The sequence below is a fragment of the Megascapheus bottae genome, chromosome 1, assembly GCF_031878675.1.
Source record: "Megascapheus bottae isolate mThoBot1 chromosome 1, mThoBot2.hap1, whole genome shotgun sequence".
Lineage (NCBI taxonomy): Eukaryota > Metazoa > Chordata > Mammalia > Rodentia > Geomyidae > Megascapheus > Megascapheus bottae.
The window spans coordinates 70,595,954-70,606,309 of record NC_143509.1 but is presented as its reverse complement, the minus strand read 5'-3'; the positions used below and the strand labels follow the sequence as shown (position 1 = coordinate 70,606,309).

The following is a 10,356-nucleotide window of genomic DNA, read 5'->3' as shown; positions in this document are numbered from 1 at the left end:
AAGCCTGACCTCATTTTTTTTCCACCCTCCCCAGAAATGCTTTATTACATGGCCTCATCAGTTACTGGTGAGGAGACAGGAATGTCTTCGTGGCACATAGCAGCCAGTTTCCCTTGGCTATGCAGTCAGGGGGGAAGGGCAAGGAGTGGGGCTTGCCCCCCTCCCTGCCCCACTCCAGGGCAGGCCTGAGAGCCCAGATGACAGAAAGCAGGCCTGGTAGGCTGGGATGAAGGGATGCTTTAGGCCTCAGTGACCTTCATGATCATGCTTCCAGGATGGCTTCTCTCGCTGCCACTTTCTTTTCATTGCCCTCATGTTGCTTCTTCCACTTCTTGGATGGCTCCTGGTCAATGGGTGAGGCTTCACAAGGGGGTCAGTCCTTGGAGTTGTGGTAGCACGAACTCCTTCAACTTCTCAGGCGCAGCAATGATGCCCTTCTTGGTCTGCTGTTTCTCCAGGATGGTGGCACATACCGTAGTGTTGAGCTTGTGGACAAACTCCACCTTGTCCATCATTGCCTGGGTCTGCCGGTATCGGATTTGGAGCCGGCGAGCTTGATAAGCTGTGCAATTAGAACAGACCAACTCACGAAAAACACCCTCGTCCGGATACCAGGCCTCCAGGATGAGCTTCTTCCTAGCAGCATGATTCAAAGAGCCTAAGAGAATATTCACAAGGTGGTAAGGGATTCCCCAAAGACTGCTAGAACTCTTCTGCACTGACAATCGTCTCTTCAAACATTTCCCATGCCGTGCGGCCATGGAGGGATGAATAGACGGAACTGTTCAATCTGGTTGAAGGATTGGGAAGCTGCCACGGGTATCAGGGCCCAGGGACCCACCTCCTGGTGAAAGCAGGTGGACAGGCGGGCGGATTCGAAGGGTAGATCCTCTGGCCTCAGCCATGCGCCCGGCTGGTATTTGGCACTGGGCTGCTCCGAAAGGGCAGTCCTGTAGTTCTCATGGTCTGAGTTATCGTCAGACTTTTCACAGCCTTTGCCAGTCACCGCAGAAAGCTCTCCATCACACTGGCTGAGCTGTGCCACCTCCTGCATGACCGCTGTCCTCACGAAAAATAGACTCTAAGTGGGGGTGTAGCCCCAGCTTTCCAAGGCACAGAGGGCACCCTGGATGAGCGTCTGTTTCAGGAACACCAGAACCCCCTTCAGGAAGTACCCCCACATTGGCCCCCTTTTCACCTTCAAAGCTATCCACCATAACCTCGAGATCCACGGGAGAGGATTTCTTCCAACTGTGCCATCGCCCCAAATCCTCTCTCCTGCGCCATGACATCTTCATCCTCACAGAGGGGCACAGAAGAGTACAAAAGGTTCCTGACCTCTCCAAGCGCCCTGCCTCCAGCTTTATCCTCTGGGCACCCCACTTCTAGATGTCTTCCTCCAGGAGGAGTTGGACTTTTTTGATTTATGAGACTTGGAGGGTTGCTAAAGTGTCTGCGGTGAGGTCATGAAAATTTACCTCGTTCTCTGGCACAGGTTCATCCTCACCCACTGGCTCTTTTGTTTTCCCCTTCATTTTCTCTCCTATTGTCTTCTGTGTAAGTTCTTCGGTTTGTTCAAGTTGTCGGCTTGAAACCTGCATGGCAGTCACTTACTGTCTGCCTACACCAGCTGGTCCACTGTTCTCGGGTCTTTGAAGCGCTTCTCCTGTGTCTCTCCAAGGAGAGGGCTGCGTCCCCTCCTTTACCCACCAGAAACAAATCCAGATCCAGCACCATCTTCGTTTCCTCCAGGACCAACACTCACAGAAGCAAGGATAAGACCACAGCCATCAGCCTGTGACCGCTCACATATTTTTTTTAAATCAAAACAATATAGCGGGGCCAGGAGTTTGGCCTAGTGGTAGAGTGCTTGCCTAGCATAAACTAAGACTTGAGTTCAATTCCTCAGTACCACATACACAGAAAAAGCCAGAAGGGGTGCTGTGGCTCATGTGGTAGAGCGCTAGCCTTGAGAAAGCCCAAGGACAGTGCTCAGGCCCTGAGTTCAAGCCCCAGGACTGGCTGTACCCGCATGTATGTAGATACATATGTAGATACATATGTATGTATCTGTACATACATATCTGTGTGTATATATGTATATATATATTATATACATAAATAGTGAGTTTTTTAATGGCAAGTTGTTAGTGGGTAGCAGGAACATGAATGATAGTTATTTTCTCTGTATTTAATTTGAGAAAAACAATAGAGATGATCAACAGTACAATGCCAAGTAAAACTAAGTATGATAGTAATTTAAAATGCAGTGACTAATAGATGAATCACTTTCGGCTTATGAGGGAGTAGACCTGTATCAGCCAGGAGTTCCCGGGAAGATCAGGCCAGACCTTCATTTTCAACAGAGTACAGTTATGGTGGGGACTTTCAAAAATACTTTTGCTCCCAGCAGAGTGATGACTGACAAAAAATCCACAGGAACCCCAGGCCTTTCAGATCTCTCTCCTGGACTTCTCCAAGAGGTCAGCAGAAAGTATTAGTGCCTGTCTCTTTAGTAGACTATATGATTTCTGTTTTGATCATCCAATCCTACATTGGTTTATCAGACTAATACCCATGCTGCCTTAAAAAGTTTTATTGAAGCTCTGAAAGTTACAATCAATAATTTCCTTTTAAATATTACTATTTAGTTTGACTTTATCTTTCTATTTCCAGGAAATAGTTAAAAGGAAATACGGAATGAGTCCAGGTTCTCTTTCATTGTTTTTGTCAACTGATAGCACAAATCCTCTTGAAACCTGTGCTCATCCAGCTCATTATCTAAAGTGGAACAAAAGCTGCCATTAGTGTTCCAAAGGGGAGGAGGTGGGAGGGAAGGGAGATGAGAAGTTTTATAATGTGGAACATTTAGTTTAGGTTTGGAAAATGCTGGAAGTGAAAGTTTTAAAAGAGAGTTGTAGCAATAGAAAAAAAAAAGAAATAGATTACATATCTTCCCAAAGTAAATTTTCTGGGAGAAGTATCACTTTTTAAAATGGAGCTCTTCTTGTTATCTTTACCATGTGCCCTGTGTTCTGAACATACCTGCTGTCATACTCTGTCTGCACCTGAAGAACAGCCCTTTAAATCCTGTGGATCTAAGAAGATTTCTTTTAAAACAATAGCGAAAGTCATCAATTAGCAGTGGAGGGGGGGAAAAATGAAAGCCATTCTTCATCCAGCAGGGATTCCTTTTAATGCTTTCTTGTCAGACCCCTAGGGTTCTGTCGGTTACTTTTAGGTCTCAGACACAGAACATTTTGTTCAAAAGGTCATCCCTACATGCTATTTCCTTCATTTATTTTTAGATGTTCTAACCTCGTAAGTTTAACTACCTAGCAACCTAAGAACCACATGGTATTTTAGTGCTGCTGAAACGGGAGCTGAATTAAATATGGTCCTCCCAGGTATTTCCATCGGACATCTCTGCAGCTTCCCCAGCCAATTCCAAACTCATCTGCATGCAACCAAACCATTTGAGCTTTACACAACATTACAAAACTTAAAGATTGCAACATGTTTAATAATTATTGGTGTGGGTCTGTGTGTGTACACATGTGCTTGCATGTGCGTGCATGAAGTACTGATGCCTGAGATTATGCCTTCCTACTCATGTTTGACTTTTCTGCTCAAGACTGGTACTCTATCACTTAAGCCATACTTCCATTTCCAGCTTTTGGCAAGTTAATTGGGGATGACGGTTCTCTTGGATTTTTCTGTCCAGTCTTCCTTCAATCTTCCATCTTCAGCCTCCTCAGTAGGTAGAATTAAAGTTTGGAACCACCACCCTGCCTACATGTTTAATGCATAAACACAACTCAAAGCTCGGCATAGTACCAATCTCACAGTTACTCTTTACACTGCAGTTACTGAGTGTCACAAGCTACAGTTTGCCTTTCCCACTATGGACAATGTAAAATAGTTTTCGAAGATTTAAATGTATCTTAAATTTGTGAGGCTTACCACTGTTCAGAAAATGTCTGAGGGTAATGAAGGCTAGAAAGTTTACATCTGCAGGCTCATTCAGGATTCAAAGTGAAAGCTGAGGCAAAAATCAGCATATCTACTTTTCATGATGACCTGACACTATTAGACATGATCAGTTAGTGGTTAGTGTCTGTTTGTCACTGGAGACAGTAAATAATGCTTGCTGCCATTGAAATTCATCATTAATTCTAAATAGGGTTGAAAAACATGACATAATATACCCATTTATGGTGTGTGTGTGTGTGTATGTGTGTGTGTGTGTGTGTGTGTTTTAATTAACAGAGAAGTTTGATCAGGAAATGAAAATCGGGAGACCAAGAAGTCTGTATAATAAAAAAAAAAGTCCGTGTTATTGGTTTAGTAGTCTTCAAGAGTATGTGAAAGTAAAAAGAAAAATGTAGGACAAAGCAGGACAGAAAGAGAAAGAAAAAGAAGGGGAGCAGAAAGAGAAGGAAGAGCTAGAGACGTACACTGGGAGAGATGATCACAGAAGTCAAAAGAAAGCATGTATAAAGAGAGAAATACAGCAAAAGGAAATGCGAAGGTGAGGAAAGAGAAGAGGGGAAGGATATTCAGAATGGGCCAGGCTCTGGTGGCTCATGCCTGCAATCCTAGCTACTTAGGAGTCTGAGATCTGAAGATTGTTGTTCAAAGCTAGCCCAGGCATAAAAGTCTATGAGATATTTATCTCCAATGAACCTCCAGAAAATCAGAAGTGGCACTGTGGCTCAACATGGTAAAGTACTAACCTTGAGCTGAAGAGCTCAGAGACTGCACCCAGGTCCAGAGTTCAAGCCCCACAACCAACAACAACAACAACAAAAAATCAAAATGACAAGAAGTTAGAAGTAGATGAAAAGACAAGTGGAAATAAACCTGAGTGCAGTAGAGGTAATAGCAAAACATGCTTTGGCTCTTAAAGATTAAAGATAAACTGTCATGTTCTCTCATGCTGTTTTCTTGAGTGGTAGATTTTGAAAACATAATTGGTCTCTTCTTGAAATCCTGAGTAAGAACTAGTCGCAGTGAAGAAGATAGCCTTTGCATTTATAGTTATACTAAGTCAGGAAAAAAGAAATACTTCCTCAGACTTGCCAAGGGATGATGAGTGAGATTATACCCTAGAGAACTGTCTTTGAGAAAAGAATAAATACAATAGGCGAGATCTGGATTTTACTGAGCGGCTTCCTAGAAACACTTCAGACCAGGATTTCAGAAGACTTTTTTGAATGTGCTTTGAAATCTCTGTTGCATCTTTCTCAACTATGGCCCTGTTGACATTTCAAACAAGATAATTCTTTCTTGTGGCAGGGCTGTATGCGTATTGCTGCATTTTAATTAGTAGCATTCTTGGCCTCTGAGTATTAGATGCCAGTAGCACCTACCTGGAGTTATAATAAAAACTATCAACAGACAATGCCAAATTTCCTCCAGGATGTGAGGGATGAAATAAAGGTAGGCTGCGGAGCTGCCCCTGTGCATAAGCACCAATTCATGTGTGCAATTAAACAGCAAAGGTTAGGAGGACATGTTCCCTGAGTAAGGTAGCATACTGGGCAGAAATGAAACTTGTCTGAATGATCATTGTTCCCAATTTCCCCTCATCCACTGTACTCTTTCTAGGACAACCTGGAACTTCTAGTCTACCTTGAGTTTGAGTAGAGTCCCCTGAGCATCCAGCTACAGTCAGGACAGTTATTTGGACCCTTCCTAGGAACTCTGAGGCTACTGTCTACCAGCATGAAATAGGCCAATAATAATACTGAATAAAAAATGCTTAATGGTGGGAGTAACTGTGGGACAGAAGGAGGGCAGGATTTCCTGGCATAGAATCCTCCATTAGCATACCATTTTCCTCTCTCAGGCTTCCTATTTGAAAACCCTCTGGGAACATTAAAAACTTCACTGTAGCAGGGACCTACTATTGCCTGAGTTGAAATGGGTTTCACAATTTCTAAATTACCCCCTGGATCTTAGCCACAGACAATTGAGACACAAACAAAGCAGGATACAGGCCAGGTTCTGAGGAGTGAAGCAAACCCCAGAACTTCAACTCTAAAATATCCTTTGAACTCTCTTGTATCTCAGTCCTTCCCCTTATATGTTATTTAGATAGCACCATGAGGAGGCAAATCCAGAAGGGGAGCCTTGACTTGTGTCTTAACCTGTAGCTACCAGACTCCAAGGCCAGTCATAGGTACAGCGTTACCCCATATTTTGTTGTTGCTGTCTATTGGTTTGGTTTCCTATATATTTGCCTTTTATATGCCGTGGCACTTTAGGAATTTAACAGTTGCAAAAAAAGAAAAATGTAAGCACAAATTGATCACAGGACCTAGCATTTCCACTCCAGGTATAACAAGAGAACTTAACACATATCATATAAAATCTTCTTCACAATGGTATTATTTGCAGCAGCCAAAAAATGAGAAAAGTAAACAAATATCCATTAACTCACATGTGGACACCAAAACAGTACATTCATGAAAGCAAATATTATCCAGCCATTTAAAGCAATGAAGTGTTAATAATGCTACAATGTGGGAAAAGCCTTATAAACATTAAACTAAAGAAAGGACATCAGAGATGAGAAAAATACCTTGTTTGTTACTACTATATAAAACATCCAGAAAAGACAAATTAATAGAAAAGTAGGGCAGTGGTTATTATGCACATTGATTGAAAGGCAGAAGAGAACACACATTCATATGAAGAAAACTTCTTTTAAGTGTGACCAGGAAACATATGATTTAGAGTTAGAGAGAGGTGAGGATTGTACAGCTTTGAAATCATGCTAAGAAAACTTCAGTGTTCATTCTAAACACAAAATACATTAAATAAGAATTACACCTTAGCAAAACTATCACTAAAAGCTGTGTGAGTACATGCAATTTGTTTATAAACATGAAAACATGTTTATACATAAATGTGAATAACAGTTTAGAAATATATGACTGACTGGGTCTGAACTGAACTGGAAAGAAAAGTAAGTTCTGGTGAAAGTTTACTTTTAATCAGCCTTACAGTCAGACAGATTAATTGGGAGCTGATCTGTCCTGGGAAGTCAAGGGATTAAATTTGAACAAATACAGGGGATTGGCTTGTTTGTTTGTTTTGGTGCTTGAACTGTGGCCTGAGCTCTTCAGCTCAAGGCTACTGCCCTACCCTTGAGCCAAGCCCCACTTCCTGTTTTCTAGATGTTAATTGGAGATAAGAGTCTCGGGTCCTTTTGTGCCTTGAACAAAAGGCTGGCTTTGAACCTTGATCCTCAGATCTCAGCCTCCTGAGTAGCTAGGATTACAGGCTTGAGCCACTGTGCCCAGCTACACAGGATTATTTCCGATTACAATACCTAATAAGAAGTGAAACCCAGGTTTTGCTCTATTGCAAATCTCTGCTAGAAGAGTCCAAGGTTTCTATTAATTATGGCAAATGGGGGAATACATAAGGCTATACAGTATGATGCTAAATGAAAGGACCTCTAGGATATAGAAACAAAAGCCATAAAATGAGTGATTGTTGTCCTTAATGTACTATGTTATCTCTCATCTCTTTTGCTGTCCCTTTGTTATCTCATATTGTTACAATATTTCACTTTGTTATCTGATATATTGGATATATGCGTATTTGGTTATTTGAAATTGGATAGGAAAGGGGGGAAAACAAGATGAGGGTGGGAGTGAAGGGGAGGGAAATGGGGACCAAGGCATGGGAAAGGGTATCAATGTACGTGAAATAATGCACCTTCCATCTGGCGAATGTAATGTAACCCTTCTATTAATTAAAATAAAAAATATATGGAAAAAAAGTGAAACCCATACCAAATTCTTATAGAAAAAATCGTTAGTTTAAACCAATACCAAATCCCTCTTTATTACTTGTCCAGTCGGAAACTTCAAAAATCATAGCTATCAATTGCAAAAGGGGAGAGAAAGATTAAAGTTACACACACACACACACACACACACACACACACACACATCACATCACAGGTATGCTATTCTAGACAGAAAATTAATGATGATTTTTTTCTTTTCACTATTATCATGAGAACCTTTGTTTGACAATCAGGTAATTTACATAAAATCAAATTTGGAAACTGAAAAGAAAGGATAATCACATAAAATCGCTTTGCAATGTAATGTGGTTTCTATTACTCAATAGATTAACTGCACAGGTTTTCTTCCTCAACTATGATCACTTAAAAAGAATTGATAAAGACCTGCACATTAATATTCTTCTGTAAGAGTATGTATCATGTTGGAATAAAGACTCCCTATCTCTTGATGATGAGATTTTATGTATACTGTATAAAGTAACAGAAAAACAATCAACTTAGTTACTATTCCAGGTATGTGGGCAGATCTGTGTAAGAAAGTGTCCTTGTCACATCAAGTGGTCAATTCTAGGTTGTATAAGTTCTTCTTTCAGAATAATATGGGGGAAAGGAGGACAAAAGCATGGAAAGCGGTATCATTGTTCAAGAAGTAATGCACCTAGTACCTCACAACCTCACAAATGTAACTGTAATCCAGTTATACATTACCCTGACAATAAAATACAATTTTTTAAAAGAAGAATAATATAGGGAAGGAAAATCTCAACATATTTTCCCAGATAAGACAGAAAATCTAAAATAATCAAACACGCTTTAATGAACATCCAAAGAACAATAGAAAGAAGAAAAAAGCAAATACAACACTCTGAGAATGGTAAATTGGACATTATTACAATTAAAAGAAAATTTATAAGCACATTGAAATCCCAAGTCTTTTTTTACTCTCTCATTTCACCTCTTTCCCTTAGTTTCTTTCCCTTTCCCTCTCTTTCTGTCTCTGTCTCTGTCTCTGTCCCTCTCTCTCTCTCTCTCTCTCTCTCTCTCTTTCTCTCTCCCTTTCTCTCTTCTCTCTCTCATCCTCTCTCCCCAAATACACACATAATAAGTACACAAAAATTTAGGGCACTTTTTCTTGTACATTGGGAAAGATTTAGAGGTATTTCATAATTTTGGACTGAATATTATCTGTACTATATATATTATATATATGGAGAAAGAGAGAGAGAGACACAGAGAGAGAGAATGAGAATGGAGGACATAGTGCTAAGATGACATTATTCACTAAGGCAGAAAAGATTATTCACTAAGGCAGAAAATGTGTCAAGCATGACCCAGTATCCTTGATTATGTTATTAAAAGTTTAATGTTTAACCTGTTACTTTTAAATAAATAAAGCCCTGTGACTTATGCAAACATCCAGCTTTCTTTCTACATTTCAATGAATTGAGTCATAACATAATCTTCTAGAAAATGAAAAACTGCACATAGATGGAGTTATCTAAATTTAAAGCCCACCACCTCTTAGTTGGCTTGAAATAGAATGAAACAGAGTGTAAAAAGCTTAACATTCAATGAATACAATTTGTTCATGAAAATTTACTACATACAATTAAGAAATCAAACTAAACAGCATCTTGATCTCCACATTCATGGGGACACAATAGAACAGAAAGGTAGAATAGCTACGTCACAAAAATAAAATGTTGGATTCCAGAAGTTTTTGTTATGTTTAGTGAAGCCTAAGAATGATTACCCTAATTTTTAAAATTATGTATTTTTCATGGTACAAGAAAATGAGCATGGGACTCAAACATGTTCAACAATATGCTATGACTGAGTTACAGAATTAGCCTGAATTTGTATGGATAAAATGGTCAGTAAGTATAATCTTTGCCATGGAGCAAAGTCCATAGAGAGAAAAGGAAAAGAAATGAATTGTTTGGGCTCTTCTTCAGTCACCTGTTCTCTTCCAAAAACATTTGTCTGAACAATTTCAACCTGCCAGCTCTTTCAAAACCAAGGCAGGATTTCCACCTGCCCAAACTACAATCACTAATAAAGTATTTAAGGTAGGATTTTGATGCTGGTGGCTCATAACTGTAATCCTAACTACTCAGAAGCCTGAAACCTGGAAGACAACAGTTTAAAGTTAGCCCTCAATGATAAGTTACAAGATGCCATTTCAAATTGACTAACAAAAAGCTGAGCTGGAGGTAAGCTTAAAGTGCTAGAGTGCTAGTTTTGAGGAAGAAGAAAAAATGAGTACAAGGGCCTGGGTTTAAGTCTCTGTACTTAACATTAGATGATAGATATTTTCCAATTTTCTTAAATTTATTCATTTACATAAGTATGCAATATTTGTATGTATGTACAAATGAGGTAAACCAGCAAGACTGAAAGATTGTCAGGAAATTTAGAAGGCAGTTTTCTAGGTGCTATTATCTCATGTGCACCAAATTATTAATTGCATGAGATTTCAGTAAGAAGAGTTCACCAATGATACTGACATATATGTACTTACTATTATTAGA

General features: G+C 39.9%; 1 pseudogene; it reads right to left on the bottom strand.

Moving 5' to 3' along the window:
• Positions 1-262: 262 nt before the first annotated feature.
• Positions 263-1,794, bottom strand: LOC150069408 (serine--tRNA ligase, cytoplasmic pseudogene; annotated as a pseudogene).
• Positions 1,795-10,356: the final 8,562 nt, after the last annotated feature.